This window comes from Fundulus heteroclitus, chromosome 16, assembly GCF_011125445.2.
Source record: "Fundulus heteroclitus isolate FHET01 chromosome 16, MU-UCD_Fhet_4.1, whole genome shotgun sequence".
NCBI lineage: Eukaryota > Metazoa > Chordata > Actinopteri > Cyprinodontiformes > Fundulidae > Fundulus > Fundulus heteroclitus.
In genome coordinates, this window is record NC_046376.1 from 73,371 (window position 1) to 91,654 (window position 18,284).

The 18,284-nt window shown below is 44.4% G+C and overlaps 1 protein-coding gene across 4 annotated transcripts in view; it reads left to right on the top strand.

Moving 5' to 3' along the window:
* The first annotated feature begins 11,928 nt into the window (after nt 1-11,928).
* LOC105920558 (rho GTPase-activating protein 15) overlaps nt 11,929-18,284 on the top strand; it is a 32,887-nt gene continuing 26,531 nt past the window's right edge. For all 4 annotated transcript variants that reach the window (XM_036148135.1, XM_036148138.1, XM_036148139.1 and 1 more), the window contains exon 1: nt 11,929-12,053. The gene's annotated coding sequence lies outside the window, so the exon portion shown is untranslated. The remainder of the gene's footprint in view (nt 12,054-18,284) is intronic.

An 18,284-nucleotide genomic window follows, 5' to 3' on the forward strand; every position in this document is an offset into this window, starting at 1 on the left:
TCAAATAGGAGGAGCATCTATACGTTAGCCAGTTTCTCCTGTCTGTAACACTCACCGTGGTGGACATGGATTTTACCGAGCAAGTCACAGTGCTGTATGTGATGAGTCCAAAACCGTTCGGTTTCTAGGGGATTGGTGCGTTTGAGCAATGGATGTTTTAACTAGTCCACAGTTTTATATAAAAACTGCATACGTTGGAACAAGACGAACTGTAAATAACAGCAACCAACCCAGATGATGATGGTAAACATAATATTTTTCCCTTCGTTTGAACAAAGTACTGATATAAAGTTTTCTACCCAATCAATGTATGTAGTTCATAGTAAAATATTCAAATGTTGAGTTTGCTTTCTAAAAATATCTATAGCAGTGTATTCCTTTTTTGCAACATGTGCAGAAAACAATTTTTTTTTTTTTTTTTTTTTTTTTTTTTTTTTTTTTTTTTTTTTTTTTTTTCCCAGTGTCCTGTCTAGCACTATGGCAATAGGAATTGAGAAAACAATTTTATCATACATAAGGTTTATTGCGTCTGAAAAAAGAGTATGTTTGAACACTTGTGAAAATATCTAGGATTTTGAACTGCCCCTAAGATAAATTATTTTATCTCTAAGGAAAAGGAGTTGGGGTTGAAAATAGTGGAAAAATTCATCCCTGAGGAGCTTTCAGAGATGAACAAGGTAAATGATTTTATCTTTAAAACTAAAGACTCAGATGTTTAGATGGTGGATAAATGTATATCTGATAAGATTTCTGCAATGATGAAGGTAAATTATTGTATCTCTATGGAAAAGGAGTCAGAGCTGAAGATGGTGGACAGATTCATCTCTGAGGAGCTTTTAGGAGTGAGCAAGGTAAAGAAATGTATCTTTAAAAAGAACAAATCAGATCTTTAGAGGGTGGATGAATTTATATATGAGGAAATTTCTGAAATGATGAATGTAAATAATTTTATCTCTAAGGATAAGGAGTCAGAGCTGAAGATGGTGAACACATCCGTCACTGAGGAACCATCAGGACGCATCAAGGAGATCAAAAAGATCATCTCTAAACAACGTTTACAGACCCAAGATATCTCAGAGGATATCATTGAACCCTGTAAAAATCAAGGGTTGAATGACAGAGCTGTTCCAGTAATCACAGCAAAGCAGCAGAACAAAGGAGTTGGAGTGAAGATCAAAAGGTTCCTTCAAAAGTACAGTCAGCGACGATACAAGAGAGTTGCACCACAGCAGTCGTTGGCTGTTAAAGAGGAACCCAGTGAGGAGGAGACGGATGTCGCAGGGCTGAAACAATCAGTGTCTGAGGAGCAGACACTTGACATCTTGAGAGCGGTCTCTGGAAAGACTGGCTGGTCACAGGCCGACCGCTTTATCTTGCTAGATTTAAAGGACTCGAATGTAGAGAAGGCAACACCTTCTCTTTGTAAAGAGAAAATACTGAAGACAGCAGAGAAACCCATCCTCAAAAGGGTTTTCTCTTTTGTTGGCAAAGCCCTCTCCAAGCCCTTTAAAAAGTCCTGAGGGCCACCTGAAGTGGTCCGGTTAAACCGGGCAGGTTTCCAACAACTTTGGAAACAATCAACACAGCTACATTCACTGACAAATCTTTTCACCCAATCTTCACCAAGTCAGCACCCAATAGTCATGGTCTGAATCGGACATTATTTCATCCACAGGCAGAAAGATGAACAATGGGTGTCAAAAATGTTGACTCCAGGAGGCCGCTACGTCAGAAAGGGCCACCAGAGAGCATGAGTGGTGGCACGGTGAGTGAAGCAGTGGTGTCACAGGCAGCTACCGGAGCGTCCAGCAGTCAGTCGGAGCAGCAGGTGAAGGTCAGTGAACACAGAGTCTGTCTCGCATGCTCCTTAGACTGCATCACCAGCACTTGATGGAGTTGGATAGGGTTTGTGTTGTAGGTTCATGTGAAGGTGGGTTGTAGAGATGCATTAACCTAGCTGATGGAGCATTCAGATGTCCTGGTGAACAATGATGGAACCAGACATCTGTAAGCCCCTCATGCTATGTATTTAGGCTGTTTGGGAGTTTTTCTGTTACCATTGGTGGATATGTGAGGTGTACAGATGATGATATTAACCCCACCACACACACACACACAAACACTATGGAGACTGGAACCTGGGCTGGACTATGGAGACTGGAACCTGGGCTGGACTATGGAGACTGGAACCTGGGCTGGACTATGGAGACTGGAACCTGGCCAGGACTATGGAGACTGGAACCAGGGCTGGACTATGGAGACTGGAATCTGGGCTGGACTATGAAGACTGGAACCTGGGCAGGACTATGAAGACTGGAATCTGGGCAGGACTATGGAGACTAGAACCTGGGCTGGACTATGGAGACTGGAATCTGGGCAGGACTATGGAGACTAGAACCTGGGCTGGACTATGGAGATTGGAACCTGGGCAGGACTATGAAGACTGGAATCTGGGCAGGACTATGGAGACTGGAACCTGGGCTGGACTATGGAGACTGGAATCTGGGCAGGACTATGGAGACTAGAACCTGGGCTGGACTATGGAGATTGGAACCTGGGCAGGACTATGAAGACTGGAATCTGGGCAGGACTATGGAGACTAGAACCTGGGCTGGACTATGGAGATTGGAACCTGGGCAGGACTATGAAGACTGGAATCTGGGCAGGACTATGGAGACTGGAACCTGGGCTGGACTATGGAGACTGGAATCTGGGCAGGACTATGGAGACTAGAACCTGGGCTGGACTATGGAGATTGGAACCTGGGCTAGACTATGGAGATTGGAACCTGGGCTGGACCATGAAGACTGGAACCTGGGCAGGACTATGGAGACTGGAACCTGGGCTAGACTATGGAGACTGGAACCTGGGCTAGACTATGGAGACTGGAACCTGGGCTAGACTATGGAGACTGGAACCTAGGCTGGACTATGGAGACTGGAACCTGGGCTGGACTATGAAGACTGGAACCTGGGCAGGACTATGAAGACTGGAACCTGGGCAGGACTATGGAGACTGGAACCTGGCCAGGACTATGGAGACTGGAACCAGGGCTGGACTATGGAGACTGGAATCTGGGCTGGACTATGAAGACTGGAACCTGGCCAGGACTATGGAGACTGGAACCAGGGCTGGACTATGGAGACTGGAATCTGGGCTGGACTATGAAGACTGGAACTTGGGCAGGACTATGAAGACTGGAATCTGGGCAGGACTATGGAGACTAGAACCTGGGCTGGACTATGGAGACTGGAATCTGGGCAGGACTATGGAGACTAGAACCTGGGCTGGACTATGGAGATTGGAACCTGGGCAGGACTATGAAGACTGGAATCTGGGCAGGACTATGGAGACTGGAACCTGGGCTGGACTATGGAGACTGGAATCTGGGCAGGACTATGGAGACTAGAACCTGGGCTGGACTATGGAGATTGGAACCTGGGCAAGACTATGAAGACTGGAATCTGGGCAGGACTATGGAGACTAGAACCTGGGCTGGACTATGGAGATTGGAACCTGGGCAGGACTATGAAGACTGGAATCTGGGCAGGACTATGGAGACTAGAACCTGGGCTGGACTATGGAGATTGGAACCTGGGCTGGACTATGGAGACTGGACCCTAGGCAGAACTATGGAGACTGCAACCTGGGCTGGACTATGGAGACTGGAACCTGGGCAGGACTATGAAGAATGGAATCTGGGACCAGAAGCTGGAACTTGTAGCTGGACTGTGGAGTACAGAATCCCAGGTTGGAGTGTGGAGCAGAGAGGAATTCTGGTCAACAGTGGCCGAACCGCTGGTACCCACGTGGTAGCTCTGGAGACCTGAGACCAAGGTGGAGCTCTGGAGAGCAATGTCGAGGCCTAATACATCACAGTTACCTCTCACTCTGCCCCATCTCCGTCCTGGTTGAATTTTCTTCAACATCTTGCCTTCAGATTGCCCGGTGCCTAGTCACTCATTGCTGATGTCAACTACTGCCCCCCTAAACCATGGACCTCATTTATTTCAGATTTCATAGATTTTGTCACACAGCTATCCTCTATCTCTCCATCTGTCCTGCTCCTTGCTGACTTTAACATCCACACCCCCCACAGCTATATTAACATGTGATTTCTTGGATACCTTAAACTATCTCCAGCTCACACAGCATGTCAATTCACCCACTCATACACATGGACACATATGGAACCTGGTTTGCTCAAGTCTCCATGTTGCCATTAATAATTTGTGACTTACTGATCATACAATTTCTGACCATCTGCCAATTACTTTGGACATTAGCAGCCACACTCGCCCCGCCAAACACACACAGACAATAACCTACCAGAACCTGAAGTCACTATCTCTCTCTGTGTCTGAAATGGATAGGTGGTGTCTATCCATCTCAGACACCACCAAACGTCTCGTAAACATGAAACTCAAGAAAGAGGTAGGTATGTCTGGAAGCAGAAGTTGGTGGCAGCTGTGTAGTTGCAATGTTCTTCCTTGCTGCTGAACGTTTGAGGGTGGACAGGCTGGCGATGGAGTACCTTGCACAGGGATTGTGATTACAGGTAATCACGGAGGAGGACAACAATGACCTGGAAGCGAGGATTGGAAGACAACAGTCGGGAGGGGGGGGGGGGATATTCCGTAGAGCCAAGGCTTGGATTTGCTATTTCTTGAGAGGAACCGCTCCTCTTTATCCAGTTTCTGATTGGCTCTCGACGAGTTGCATCTTTCAGCCTGCAGCACCTGTCACACCCTGCCTAAAGAGGGGAAACACACATACCCCACACACTGCATCTGAAGACACAACAGTCTGGGGTTTTGGGCTCTGAGGAGACAACGAGTGGACCCTGGAGTGACATTGAGCAGACTGACGTGACAATGAGGAGACTCTTTGGCGGTCAGGAGGGGACTCTGGGGTTGTGATGAGTTTAGTCTTGGGCTGTCAGGTGGTATGAAGTAGGGTCTTGGGCTCTCATGTAGTAGATCAATATGCTCTTATGGAAACCACAGAACAGAGCACAACATGGACAGCTTTGCTGCTATGGACATCCAGAAAGGAACCGTCCACCCCCTTGATTATCCTGAACGGGCTTGAAAGTCTTATGGCGTCGCTTCTTTTGAGATATGAGGATGAAGCAGCAGCAGGCAAACAGGAAGTGTCAGCTGGATCCCCGAAAGCAGAGACATTAGCCATACCCTTGGAAGCAGGGATAAAAGACCTGGACAAATTCTTGGCTGTGGGAACAAAAGCATCGCATTTCTCCACACAGCTCTTATAGTGTTTGCCACATCTAGTCTTTAAATGGTGAACTGGGGCCATTGAGGAGTCGCTCATACAGTAACTACCCATACTGATCTTAAACCTCTTGAAGCCCATGTCTACTTTATCCGAGTTTTGACTGGATTCTTATGTCATGATGCTGCTGCAAGGAGAACAGAACTTTTACAAAGGACCAGACAGAAACATGTGGAAACGGGTATTATTACAGTAGCATTGAGTGGGTAGTAAAACAAACTGCTACGCATATATAGTCTGAAGATATATGACAGGCAAACTGCAAGGGCTATTCAGTGAGAGAATGGAGAGCAGTCAGGTGAGATTTGAATTAGCTGAGACTTAAGCCAGCTTCACACTGACTATGTTCCTTGCGCGCTCCGTCTTTTCATTAAAACATGTGCCACACAGCACTCCAAACTAGATCCGTATCTACTTACTCCCTACCTGGTTGTGGTGCGCCTGAGTCGGTGAGGCACCTGGTCAAAGAGTGCAGTGCTGCCGTAGACCAGTGGGCGCAGCCTGGCTCCTTACAATTCCCGTACTTACCAGTAAGGGAGGTTGAGCTCTTAATGGAGTGAGCTGCAACACACAAGCAGCAAAGAATGATGTTGCCAATCATTAGCTCACCCTTGCACCCTTCAAAGACGCCATATAGGCCTCGAGGAACTTGCTGGTGAGGAAGCACAAGCAGATTCCCCCCGTGGTTGTGATCCAGATGGCAGAAGAAGAGCCTGCCAAAGCTGCAGGCTGCTGGCAGCAAAGAGAGGACACAGCCACAAAGAAGCATCGCCTCTGTGCCCATTCGGACGAAGGAGCCAGAGTCACACAGGGAAAGGTCAAAGCAGCAACGGTCTGGATCTTCAGGTGTGTCAGGTGGGAAGGAGCATCAGGGTGGGGATCCCCTCTGAGCATCAAGACTGTTTGGAAGAATGGAGAGGCTATTTTAAATTGTTAAGGATTCACCTCGCTCCATTACAAATTTTAAACATCCAGTGTCACTTTGAAAATTTTCTATTAAAACATCTAGATTATTTTACATGATCTGGGGTAGACATTTTGAGCAAAACGTGGGAAAAGCTTTGGTCCCAGCTCCTCCCTTCTATATCCCCCAGCATGCCAGTCAACAAGTCATGCTTTTAAACCATTTTTTTTTGTAATTTAATAGGGAGTTAGCAGTAGTCCTGTTTTCTGCTCTTTGAGTCCTACCAATTTAATTGGCAGGGAGATGGCCCAGATATAATCATCAGCTGGTTGGCTGGTCTGAGGCTTCTTCATTTAGTTTATTTTGGCCAAGGCTCCCAACTCTTTTTTTTATTGTTTCTTTAATACTAACTTCAACCACTGCTATTAGTCAGAACTTTAAATATTCTGTCTTGTGACACTCGTTAAAGTATGGAACAAAACAGATTGATTACAAAACCAAAATCCAGCCATAACCAATTACCTTCTTGCCTGAGGTCATTGAAAAAACAAAAAAACTAACACTCATGATTCCTAGAAAATGCTAATTACAGCTGTGGTGGACTGGTGACCTAACCAGCGTGTAAGCTAACCCATCACCTATTGAATACTGGATATTGACCCCTGCTCATGAAATCCTCTCAGACTGGAGGATTCTTTTACGTAGCCGCCCTATTCAGGGGTCAGTACAGCGAGCCAGTACAACTTTAATTTATACTTGACATATCTTACGTCATATGCCTTTCTTGACACATTTTAAGAATCACCAAACTGTTCCTCTGGAGACCCTTATGGTAGAAGTCCTCCTATATAATGCATAGTCAATCACCTCCCAGTGCACCCATCCAACCTTCTACCAATCCACAACTCCAACTTGGAAAAGATGGACAGAAGGAGACAATCACCAACTTCACCAAACACCAATCTTGTGCGGCCCTCAGCCTCTGTAGATATCATCGCCTCATCTGCAACAGTAAGACATCTTCACCACTCCTTTTACAACACATTCTCAAATCATTTCAGTTTCAGATACTAATCCCAGTACCTCTCCTCCAGGATACTGATAAGAATCATTCACTCCACCAATCTCCTGCCAACGTCATTCTCTAAGGATATCCTCCCCTCTTCTGCACCAGTAAGAAACCATCACCCCTTCTTGTACACCACATTCTCAACCCATTTCAGTTTCAGATACTAACCCACCTATGTCTCACCTTAAACAGGACCGGGTTTCCTGAGGGAGACTTAAGATTGTTCTACTCACACAAGTGGTAATCAAAATATCTTTTTCTGTGTAACTAAGATTCCTGGAGTTGTTACATTTCCATTTGCTGTATATCATTAATATAAATCTTTGTTTAGACATTGGACTCTAAAGTACTGTCGTCCATTCTTTGCGTTTGTTCTGAGAAATCTCCTTAAAAACCTCCACACCGCTTCTCTGACCACCCTCCTGCCTGTACATCCTCCATAGTTAGTTTCAGCAATCAAAAACTCAAGAAGGACAAAGGTAGACAATCACAAAGTTATAAAACACATTCTCCACCAATTTTACTTTCAGGTAGAAACTTACTTTCGTCTCCCATGAAATAGGACCAAGTTTCCGTAGGCAGATGCCAGATTGTTGTCCTCACACATGAGGTAATCAGGCTCTTTTCCTCTTTGTGTCTAAGATTCCTGGAGTCCTTACACTTATATTTGCACTCTCTCCTTACCAAAAATATGCTCCATTTGTCATTTTACAGTTATTGGACTCCAACTAATTGTTTCTTGTTTTCTTAGTCTGTTTGAAGAACTCTCCCTAAGACTCTCCACACCACTCCTCTGGCCACCCTCCTGGCACAAGGGCTAATCTGTAACTCATTGGTCACTCACCTCCTGGTGCACTCTCCATCGTCCCAACCTCCAACCTTGAAGAGAAGGACAGAAGGAGACAATAACTACTTCAACCAATCACCAATCTGCTGCCAATCTCAGCCTCTGCTGATAAGTTCACCACCTCTGCACCAGTAAGAAACCAACTCCATTCCTTTTACAACAAATTCTAGACCCATTTCAGTTTCAGACAGTAACACATTAACCTCTCCCCTAGTGCCGTCCTGGATTCTTGAACTAAAACAAGAAGAATCATCTCAGTGTGCAGATTTACCAATAAACCTTTCAAACTTTCCTTTGGTTTCCGTGATTATTACCTGCAGGAGATTTTAATTTTGTCAGAAACATGACATAAGCGGGTCGAGAAGATGGATGGATGGATGGCCTTTCTGAAATAATTAAACATAAAGTTAAAGTCAAGATAGCCAAAGAGCAGGCCAGATACAGAAAAATAAACCATTCAAATTCTGTTGCATTTTTAAAATTACAGAATAACAAAACATAGAAAAAATATTATAAACTTGTGTTTGACCTCTAAGAATAGTCTGTGATGCTCTGACCAGGTGAGGAGAGTCCTCTGGAGTCTCCTTCTGCCCTTTTTAATGGTGTAAAGTGCATCCGGGTCGGTCACTGCAGTGCAAAGCAGTGAGCTCAAACACATTTGATTTTCGAGGCCTTCGGTTTTCTCATGACTCCCTATTCAAAAGCATTGCTGGTGCTCATTAGGTACACTTTATGGCCTAATCAAATCAACCTTAGTCTCTAAGTCTTATTGTGGATTGGACCATCAGGACTTAGGTGGTCTTGTGTGACCGCCTGATCGGGCCCTTTCCGACAGTACCAAGCTTGTATAAAAAAAGGTTTCTTACGCTGAGCAAGACCCCCATACACACTCCTTTTCTGCCCACGTTCCCTTGTAATTACTATTATTACTAAATAGTGATTTTAAACTTTAAAATACCCCTTGGCCCCACAAGCAGCCAGAGACTCCAATTTCACAAGATACGATACTCTGGTAGACTAGAACATGAAATTCTTGGTAACTCTAGATTAAGTTGAATTTATTCAGATCTCATTTTTGCAGCAATGTGTCCAGTGGTGTCAAAATTAAATACAGCAATGTGGGGTTTTATTGTTTAGGATTCAACCTTTTATACAATACTCCAACAGAAACTGAAGAAGAAGAAACATTATTATCATTTTCAGGATTCAATTAAATTTCATTTTGCAGCTTCTTTTTTTGTTTGTGTCAACCCTATATAGTTAATGCATGTTGTTTGTTAAATAGTCTGTTTTAATGCAAGTTACAAAAAATAATTGTGCCATAGTTTGGTCATTTATTGGACTGGATGCGATAGCAGTAGGTATTAGTTTCCCAGTCATGGGTGAAAAGCTACGCTTATTGTGTTGGTGTGAGCTCGCATGACTCTGAGTCTGGCAGATTAACGGCTGCTGAATGGAGGCTCCTGGGTGGGTAAGGTCATCCCAGATCTTTGTGGTCTTTCAATGGAGATGGATCAAGCAGATCTCTAGGCGTGGGAGCCGAGGATCCACTGAGCAGTCTTGATGACCACTGCAGCTGTTTGTTCTTGGATGCAGTGCAGCTGGCGTACCACCCTGAACATCCACGGGTCAAGACGCTCTCTACTGTGCGGTGGTAAAAGTTTTGCAGCAGAGTTGGAGGAAGTTTGTTCCTCCTCAGCATTCTCTGGAAAAGAAAGACGCTTCTGGACCTTGTTGGGTAATAAAGTTTTTGTTGAGAACTGCAGAGAGGGTGTCTGGGACAACACTACCATCTAATATCAGTAATATCATCTTTATTGTCATTGAAACATGCAACGAAATGTGTTCACTGCTTTTAACCCATCACTCTTGGGGAGCAGTGGGCTGCCACTGTGCAGCGCCCGGGGAGCAATCTCGGGTTAAGGGTCTTGCTCAGGGACCCAGAGTGCTGGCACTGGGGATCGAACCGGGTACTTGCATCCTTCTCTGAGTGCAAGCGCACTGCTCTAACCACTCGGCCATTCACCATCTGTGAATGGAGGCTGAAGTAACAAGATGGCTAGCTGTATCGGGACGGCCTTCCTCCCACCCTGGATTTACCCTGGTCATCTGACACGAAGGAGACTTTGGACAAGGGGTGTTCAAACATTTTGGCTTGTAGGCCGAAATTCTCAAGTCAAAACCACTCGAGAATTTTATTTTTATTTTTTATGAAAAAAATTATTATTTTAAATAAATGATAATAAATAAATTCTTATCAGGTTTTACTGCACCAAAGTCTGCATTTTAGTAGAAGTCATTATATAGCTGAGGATCTATGTACTAGGTAATTAAAGAAAATTTAAAAAGTGTGGTTAATAAAAGAAACATGTTTTGTTTTTTACCTAACATTTATTTGTAAGATTTTAATTTAACTGCAATAATGTCACCCTAATTAAAGTTTCCATCTGCAAGAGCCACCAGAGCTGGTCGGCCAAATCTTTCTTAAAAAGCAGTTCAGGGGCCATACAAAGTCAGTAAAGGGACCGTAAATGGCCCCCGGGCCACACTTTGAACACACCTGCTTTAGACCATGAAAGGCAACAATAAACAGATCCATGGTCAGTTTTCTTCACCAGCAGTGAAATGTATATATATAATGAAACATTTGTTTGTATATTTACAACAGAATACAAGATTGTTATTTTTTTACCTTTAAATTCATAATCTTTTATGTTGAGTCCTCAGGCGCACGCAGTCCACTGGATTGGACATATCTGTAAATTTATCAAATAACGTTTTTTAAATAAAATAAAAAAGTTTAAATGTTTTTTTCATGTCCTAAGAAGAATAAAAACACTTGAGAAAAAAAAATCCTGACAAAGGCTTTCATAATTCATGCATCAGAGAGTTAATACAATTTTACTTTATATTTTTACTGAAACCTCTGTTACTTTGGTTTAGTTTATCTGAGCTGCACAGGCTTTCTGAAAGTTTTTTTTAACTTTATTCATATTCTAAAAGGTTGATACACTTTATAATGCAGAAAAAAAACTGGTGATGGAGCTAAAATCCTCTATTTTATGTTCCATCCTTATATTCTCTGAAACTATAGCAGCTGCTGTGATAGTTACACTTGTGAGGTAATCTCCTTATTTGACTATTTCTAAAACCAAAATTATTTAAATGGAGGTTGTAGTTGTTGAAAAAAATCTGATAAGAGTTAAGTCATTGTGTGATTTGGAGCAAACATTCAGAAACAAGACCTTGGAGGGCCTCTGGGTTTAATAGGTTATAGAACAACTTACTCACACGATCCAAACTTTAGAAGCATCAATAAAACAGATGAACTGATTAGCTCCATCTTCCTTTTTCAGGGTTTCTTTTAAAACATTTAAATAAAGGTCCGCGCCGTGTCTAACCTTAAAGCCAAACTGCTTTTCCTTTCAGTGGATCGAATCATTTATTCTAAATTTCCAAATTAGTTCTAGTACCTTTAACACAACGCTAACCTGTTTTTTCCAAATTACCCACTTTGCCTGCTTTATCCTTAATAACTGAAACCAGCAGGACAGTCAGCAGTGGAAGCAAATCATGGAGCGTGAAGCAGATAGATAGACTATCGACTATTGAGGTCTCCTCTGTAAAATGATCATTAAAGCTCCAGAGCAACTGCACCAAGCACCGACACACTCTGGGTCTGGTTCTGACGGTCAACAGTCAACGATGATGGCGCACTGCCCACTCGCTGCCAGAGGGTGGCGCCGTTGATCCATTCAGGCTGAGCTGCAGATCCATGTGTGGATTCCTTTGAAGAACAGGATGTCAAGTCAAGGAGGAGGAGGGCGTGCTGGGACAAGCAGGTCGGCCAGAGGTGGAGCCTCAGAGACAGGAACCTGTTTGAAGGTTTCAGAACCAGAGACAAACTGGATCAGGATGTTTGGATCTAACTTCTGCTGCAGGTAAAACCATCTCTCTCTCTCTGGGAATGAACTGTTTGATGATTCTGTGTGGCTGGATTGGCACCTGAAATATTAAGAAGTAGTTTTTTCCCCACATCAAACAGTTTAAAATAAAATAAGGTTCTGCTGAAGTGAGTCTGTGAAGGTCTGCTGTCTGGCCCGGTCCAACAGGGACTCAGCTGCTGAGCCTCAGGCTGGGTTCTGGTTTTCTGCGGGTGTGTTCAGCTCAGCGGGGGAAAAAAATGTCCCTGTACTGATTTCAGATCAGCTCTGAGCCTGAACATGTTCCAGTTTTCAGGACATAACCCTGGGTTCTCCAGAACCATGCTGGACTCAGATCAGGAGGGTTGTCTGTGTTCTGGAGGTGACATAAATGTTCTGGAGGTGTCGTTTACGTCTGAGTTCACCTGGGACACAGCGAGGAGAGAGACTGGGCAGAACACATTTTTCTGTTTCTAGTCCCACAAACACAGAAGGCAGCAGAACTTGAAATCAGGAGGTTCTGCTGTTCTGGGTTCAGACACGAGGAACTCGGACCAGTGACAATGACAGTTCTTACCGCAGACCTTAAAGCTCTCCTTTCCTTTTTAACCCGGACATTTTCACTGATTTTACCTGAGGAATGTTTCAGAACAGGACCTGGAGCTTGATCCAGAACCGTTCAGGTTAATGCAGCTGGTATCAGACAGAGGTTGGCTCTCTGATCCGGTCGTAGAGCACCTCCACCACAGCTGGTTCTTCTTGGCCCAGTAGAATCCCTGTAAAGCTGCTTGTTTTAACTGTGAGGACAAACAGCCCACTCTGGTACCAGATTAGACCAGGTTCTGCTGGTGGACCCAGTTCAGAGCCAGCTTAGCTTTGAAATTTTATAGAAGCTCTGTGACTGTCTACCACCACAGACCCACATTGTTAGGTTCTGGTTCCTCAGTGGAGAGACAGAACCTGACCATCTTCCTGCAAGCTGGTGAAACAAAAGCCCAGATTTCTACAACATGAGAAAAATTTGACAAATTTGTGTTTTCTTGTAAAATTTGGAACATTTGTTGAATTCTGTGGTATAACAAAAATGTGTTTTGGAACCAGCTATAGCCTTAAATAGGGAGGTTCTTATTATGCGATATTAGCAGAACTCCAACAATAGTCTTGACGAGGATTTAAGAAAACAGTAATTTTACCTGAATTTTATGGCTATGAACACATTTAATTCATAAATTTGAGGAAAGTATTGCATTTGATCCTGTTGGATCCAAACAGTCATCACTGCCACAGTTTCCTTCCTCCTAATGTGCTAGAAAAGTCAGACCTGGTCTGATTGTACCTGTTTGTGCTCCTGCGGCTTGGTTGAAGTTAAACTCTGGTTTAATGACAGCAGATCAACCTGTGAGCCGTTAACTACAGTCATCATGGTAACCGCTTGCTTTATTAGCCTCGAACTTTGGCCAACAGGCAGCTGATACACAACCAGCACTGCTCAGACTTAGTTATGTAAAGAGGAAAGTCTTCTTTAAGTTTCCTGGAGTGTTTGACGGGAGGTTTTTACTTCCCGCTAATGGGTGGTTTTTCTTTCCACTGTCGCTTCATGCTTGCTCAGTATGAGGGATTGCTGCAAAGCCATGTACAATGCAGATGACTCTCCCTGTGGCTCTACGCTTCTCCAGGAGTGAATGCTGCTTGGAGAGACTTTGAAGCAATCAACTGGTTTCCTTATATAGGAAATGTTTGACCAATCTGTATAATCTGACTGATTTTGACTTTTTAAAGTGCCTCGAGATGACATGTTTCATGAATTGGCGCTATATAAATAAAATTTAATTGAATTGAAATTGAATTGAACTGAATATAAATCTGACTAAATGGTCTTTGGTCAGATTCTCTGAGTTTTTTAGAAGATGGTTCAAACATCAGTCTATTGTCGTTTTACAACGTTCACGTTATACATCAATCATCACCCTTCACTTTTCCGGACAGTAGGTCTTAAAATATGTTGCACATTACCTTGTACTCAAAGTACAAGTCTTATGAGGCTGTTTCTGAGGTGGCTTGTCCTACTTTTTAAACTCTTTAACTTGTTTCAGAGCGCAGAAGGTCAAAAAGTCCCTGACCAGAGTGTAAGAGGTCAGACAGCATCTTCTTAGTCCTGTAGGGCAGCTGGTGACTTTCTGGGCTGTCTCTATCCCTCCCTGCAGGGTTTCTGGTGGTTAGGAGACTACAGCCACCTTCCACTGTCTTCTGTGTATCATAGAAGTACGAGGTCCAGGAGGGAAACCCAAACACCTCTTTCTTTACAGGAACTCTGCTGCTCTTTCTGGGAAAGCCTGAGCTATTCCCAGACCTGAAGCTCGGTAGATTAAAAAAAAAACAACTTAGTGTATTTTAAAATCTGGGCAACCTGGGAAATCTCCAAAGAGAGGTGCCATGGACTCATCCTGATTAGATGCCAGAACCATCTCCATCCTTTTGATACGGAGAAGCGTAACTCTGAGATCTTGCTGGATGATGGAGGTCCTCACCTCATCTCCAGAAGAAGCCTGGCTACCCTACAGAGGAAGTCCGTTTCAGCTCCTGGGATCCAGGATCTGGTTCCATCATTCCACAGTCCAGAAACACGACTGTTGGATTAACTTTGCTCTCTAAAAACATTTAGCATATGTTGTTTGTCCTGTGATAGACCAGGAGATGGATGATGGATGGATGGATAACAGATTTTTCACTAAGTAGATCATCGTCTTCTGCTTGGTGTGGAGGGTCAACAGGACGTTGTATAGAACAGGCTTAGTAGATGTTCAGCATCTTGGAGATGGAGCATCTGACCCAGGGTGGGAAAGGTTAAAGTACAGGCTGTAGATGTGGCTGAGCTTCTTAGGTAGTCCTGAAGTTTTGGATGTTCTTTGAAGTGGTTGATGCTCCACTGGATGCATAAGCAGGTCTTTGGAAGTACTTTGACTTCTTCAAAGGTGCTTCAACAGGTCTGTGGAGATCCAATAAGTCTCAGTGAAAGTGTTGATCCTGTTTCTAATTTTTAGCTTTTTGGTGAGATGTAGGAAGTCTGACATTTTGTTGTTTATTTAAAAAGTGTCAAAAAGAACTGAAGGACATCTTAAACAGAACTGTTCACGGTTCTGAAGTTCTAGCCATGGTGGAAACAACAAAGAAGGAGGTCTTGAGATTTTTTTAAAGCTTTTCTGAGTATGTTATGAAGGTCCTTACAGATGATTGTGTCACATAAGTCAGAACCACAAACAGGTTTTGGAGATAATTATACTTAACAGAGCCGAGGGTATTAAAAAATCTGAAAATTAAAAACAGAGAATACTGGAGGCCCTTCTGGGGCAACAATCTATGAAAAGGTCTTGAAAGATCTGCTGGTCGGTTCCAAATTCTAGGGGGTAGAAGAACTTTGGTTCCACTAAGAAAAGATTCTAAGCAAATTTCAGAGCTGAACAGGGGGACTGCCGTCTGACAGACACCTGAACAGCTCTGCCCAATGATCCACAGGGATTAACAGAGAAACCTTCATCTGTTTGTCTTTGAGCCGATGGTGTGTCAGATAGTAAACGTGTAACTCGGTGCCGCGTCAACGCCATGTGGCCGGACTTTCTCAACATTCCTGTTTGTTTTCCAGAGTTGTGTAGGAAGACTCAGCTGAAGGATTTATGAGTTCTACTCGGTTATTTCTGTGCTGAGCGGGACCACACCCACGCTCACCCACAGGGTAAAGGTTGGGTCTTCCTCAGATGTTCTCGGCTCTGATTGGCTGCTGGCCTCATGATGTCACATAACACACCGTCGGTCCGGATCCCACCATGTTGTTGGAGACGATACTCAGCAGGAATGTTTGCCCTGCTCTGATTGGTCGATGATCCAGCCACAAACCTCGACCTCGGTTTGATGATTGACAGCACAGATTGTTTTCAGCATGCAGAGTGTGTGTGTGTGTGTGTGTGGGGGGGGGGGGGGGGGGGGGGGGCAATTACACGGCAGTCTACGGAAGGGAGGGGCGAGTTACACAGTCAAACAGTGAGAGAGAAAGGAGGGAGGAGAGATAGCTGCATTCCAGCAAGGTGTCTGAAACACCTGACACGGTTCAGGTAGTCAGGAGGGTTCTGGTATATGTTAGTAATTCACCCCTGTATGGTTTAAAAGTGGTGAGTAAAAGATTCTAATCTTATGGATGGAGACATTATTCTTTACCATAATCTGCTGACTAGATAAAATCTGAGCAGATTCCTAAACTGAATCTTGGGGCCTGACATGCTGACTGTGGTCGGGTCTTATTACAGGCCCAGACTATAGAGAAGCACGGCCTCACTGCTGTAGCACCAACATGGCTCTGAGGCCCGCTTTCCTGAGCGCCGGTCATGAAAGTGGAGCGGATCAGGGTGTGATCGGATGTGAACGTAGTTTCAGGGACTACTGACTGAATCCGTCTTGTATTGTTGTTCCTCCACAAAGACAGGAAACACACACACGACGTGATGACCACAGAGCGATGTGGGCGGGGCTTAGAGCTGACGGGAAGAGCAGGACTTCCCTTTGTAAACAGAGCTGGCCTGGAATCAGCCTCCTGTCATTGTTCTGTGAGACAGAGTGCCTGGCTCGGAGGCTGCCGGGCAGGAAGACTCGGAGGGTAGCATTCCAGCAGTGGAGCCAGGGCTTCTCGCTTTTCTAACAGGATTCATGCCAAGCTTGGTCATCATGGTCAGCTGCTGCAGCTGTTCAGGGTCCTTCAGAGATCCAAACTTTGTCCAAAAAACGGAAGGATTGTTGGAAGCCAGGAGAGTCTGTCAGACAGAAAACAGCAGCTGGATTTTTATCTAAACATCCAGCAAAAGTTAAAAAGAATTGAATCTGTACAGATCAGAGCTGCACCTGCTGAGAGAGACGGACTGATTCTCCAGGATTCTTGTTTCTAACTCACCCTGAACTAAAAAGGAACCATCGATCGTGATTCCTGGTCAGGGAAATGGCCTTCAGCTGCAGGAAATCTGGACTTTAGATTTCTGGGAACATGCAAACTTCCTCAGAGTCTGTTGGATTTATTCCTTAAGGCACTTTTTAAGATAAAAGTCACAAAATGATTCATATTACAACACAAAAACTGAATAGTGTTAAAAGCAAGCATGAAACACATGTAAAATATGTAAAAATGTTTTAAGCTGCTTCCTAAGAAGGAATGATTGACTCCACAGATCTCCAGCCCAGGTGTGGAGAGTTCAGAGTCAGGGGATAAAAGCTGTCTTAGTTTATTATGATGAACATCCAGCAGACAACGATCACCGGACCTCAGCCGGACCTCAGCGACCCGTTTGAGTCCTGATGGTTCCTGGTGTTCACCAACATGATGCAGTTCAACCGTCTCGCCTGTCTGCACAACATTTAAGCTGCGCAGGCTCAGTTCCTGAGAACGTCACCACGTACCAGACCTCCTCAGCCCGTCCAACTGCAGCCGGGTCCGTGTTGGAGGCAGGCCGAGTCCGGTTCCCTCTCCGTCCGGAGCCGTTTGTCTGCAGCTGCTGTTGGGCTGGCACGGAGAGAGGTAGCAGGAAATACAGACAATATGCTTAACGACTCTACAAATGCCAACTAAAACAGGAATCACCTCTTAAGGGATTCATTTGATTCTCCGAACACGACAGTTCTAACAAGTTTGGTAATTCGACGGCAGCCGGAGAACCAGAACTCCCAGTTTGAGAGAGCCTAACTTCCAGCGAACCTCGGCTGAGCTGCGTGTCTGGAGTCACGTGGTGGTCGGCGTGTTCAGACGGGTTCTGACAAGAGGAACAGCTTATTGTTGTCATTCCTGACCGGTTCTGTGTGCAGCTGCTGTTACTCGAGGAATTCTGTGGAAAACAATCAACGTGGTTGTACATGTTCGGATTCTAGGATCTAATGTTCTGGTTCTGTTCCCCAGAGATCTGCTCTCAGAGGAACTGGGTGGATCAGGGTTCAAACTCTAATGTTGCCTGAAATGACACGATCCTTCCTTCTGGATCAGAAACTCGTCACTGAGTGAGCCCAAACATTGGTTCAGGGTCTGGGAATGTCTTAGAAGCAGCGGATCCACAGAGCACTGAAATCAAACCGATAAGAACACATTGAAACGGATTCAAAGCTGCGAGGAAATGACCCAGGCAAGGCAAGTTTGTTTTTAAAGCACTTTTCTGTAACAAAACGATTCAAAGTGCTGGCCTCAGACAGTTTAACACCTGTGATTTAAAGCAGAATATCTAC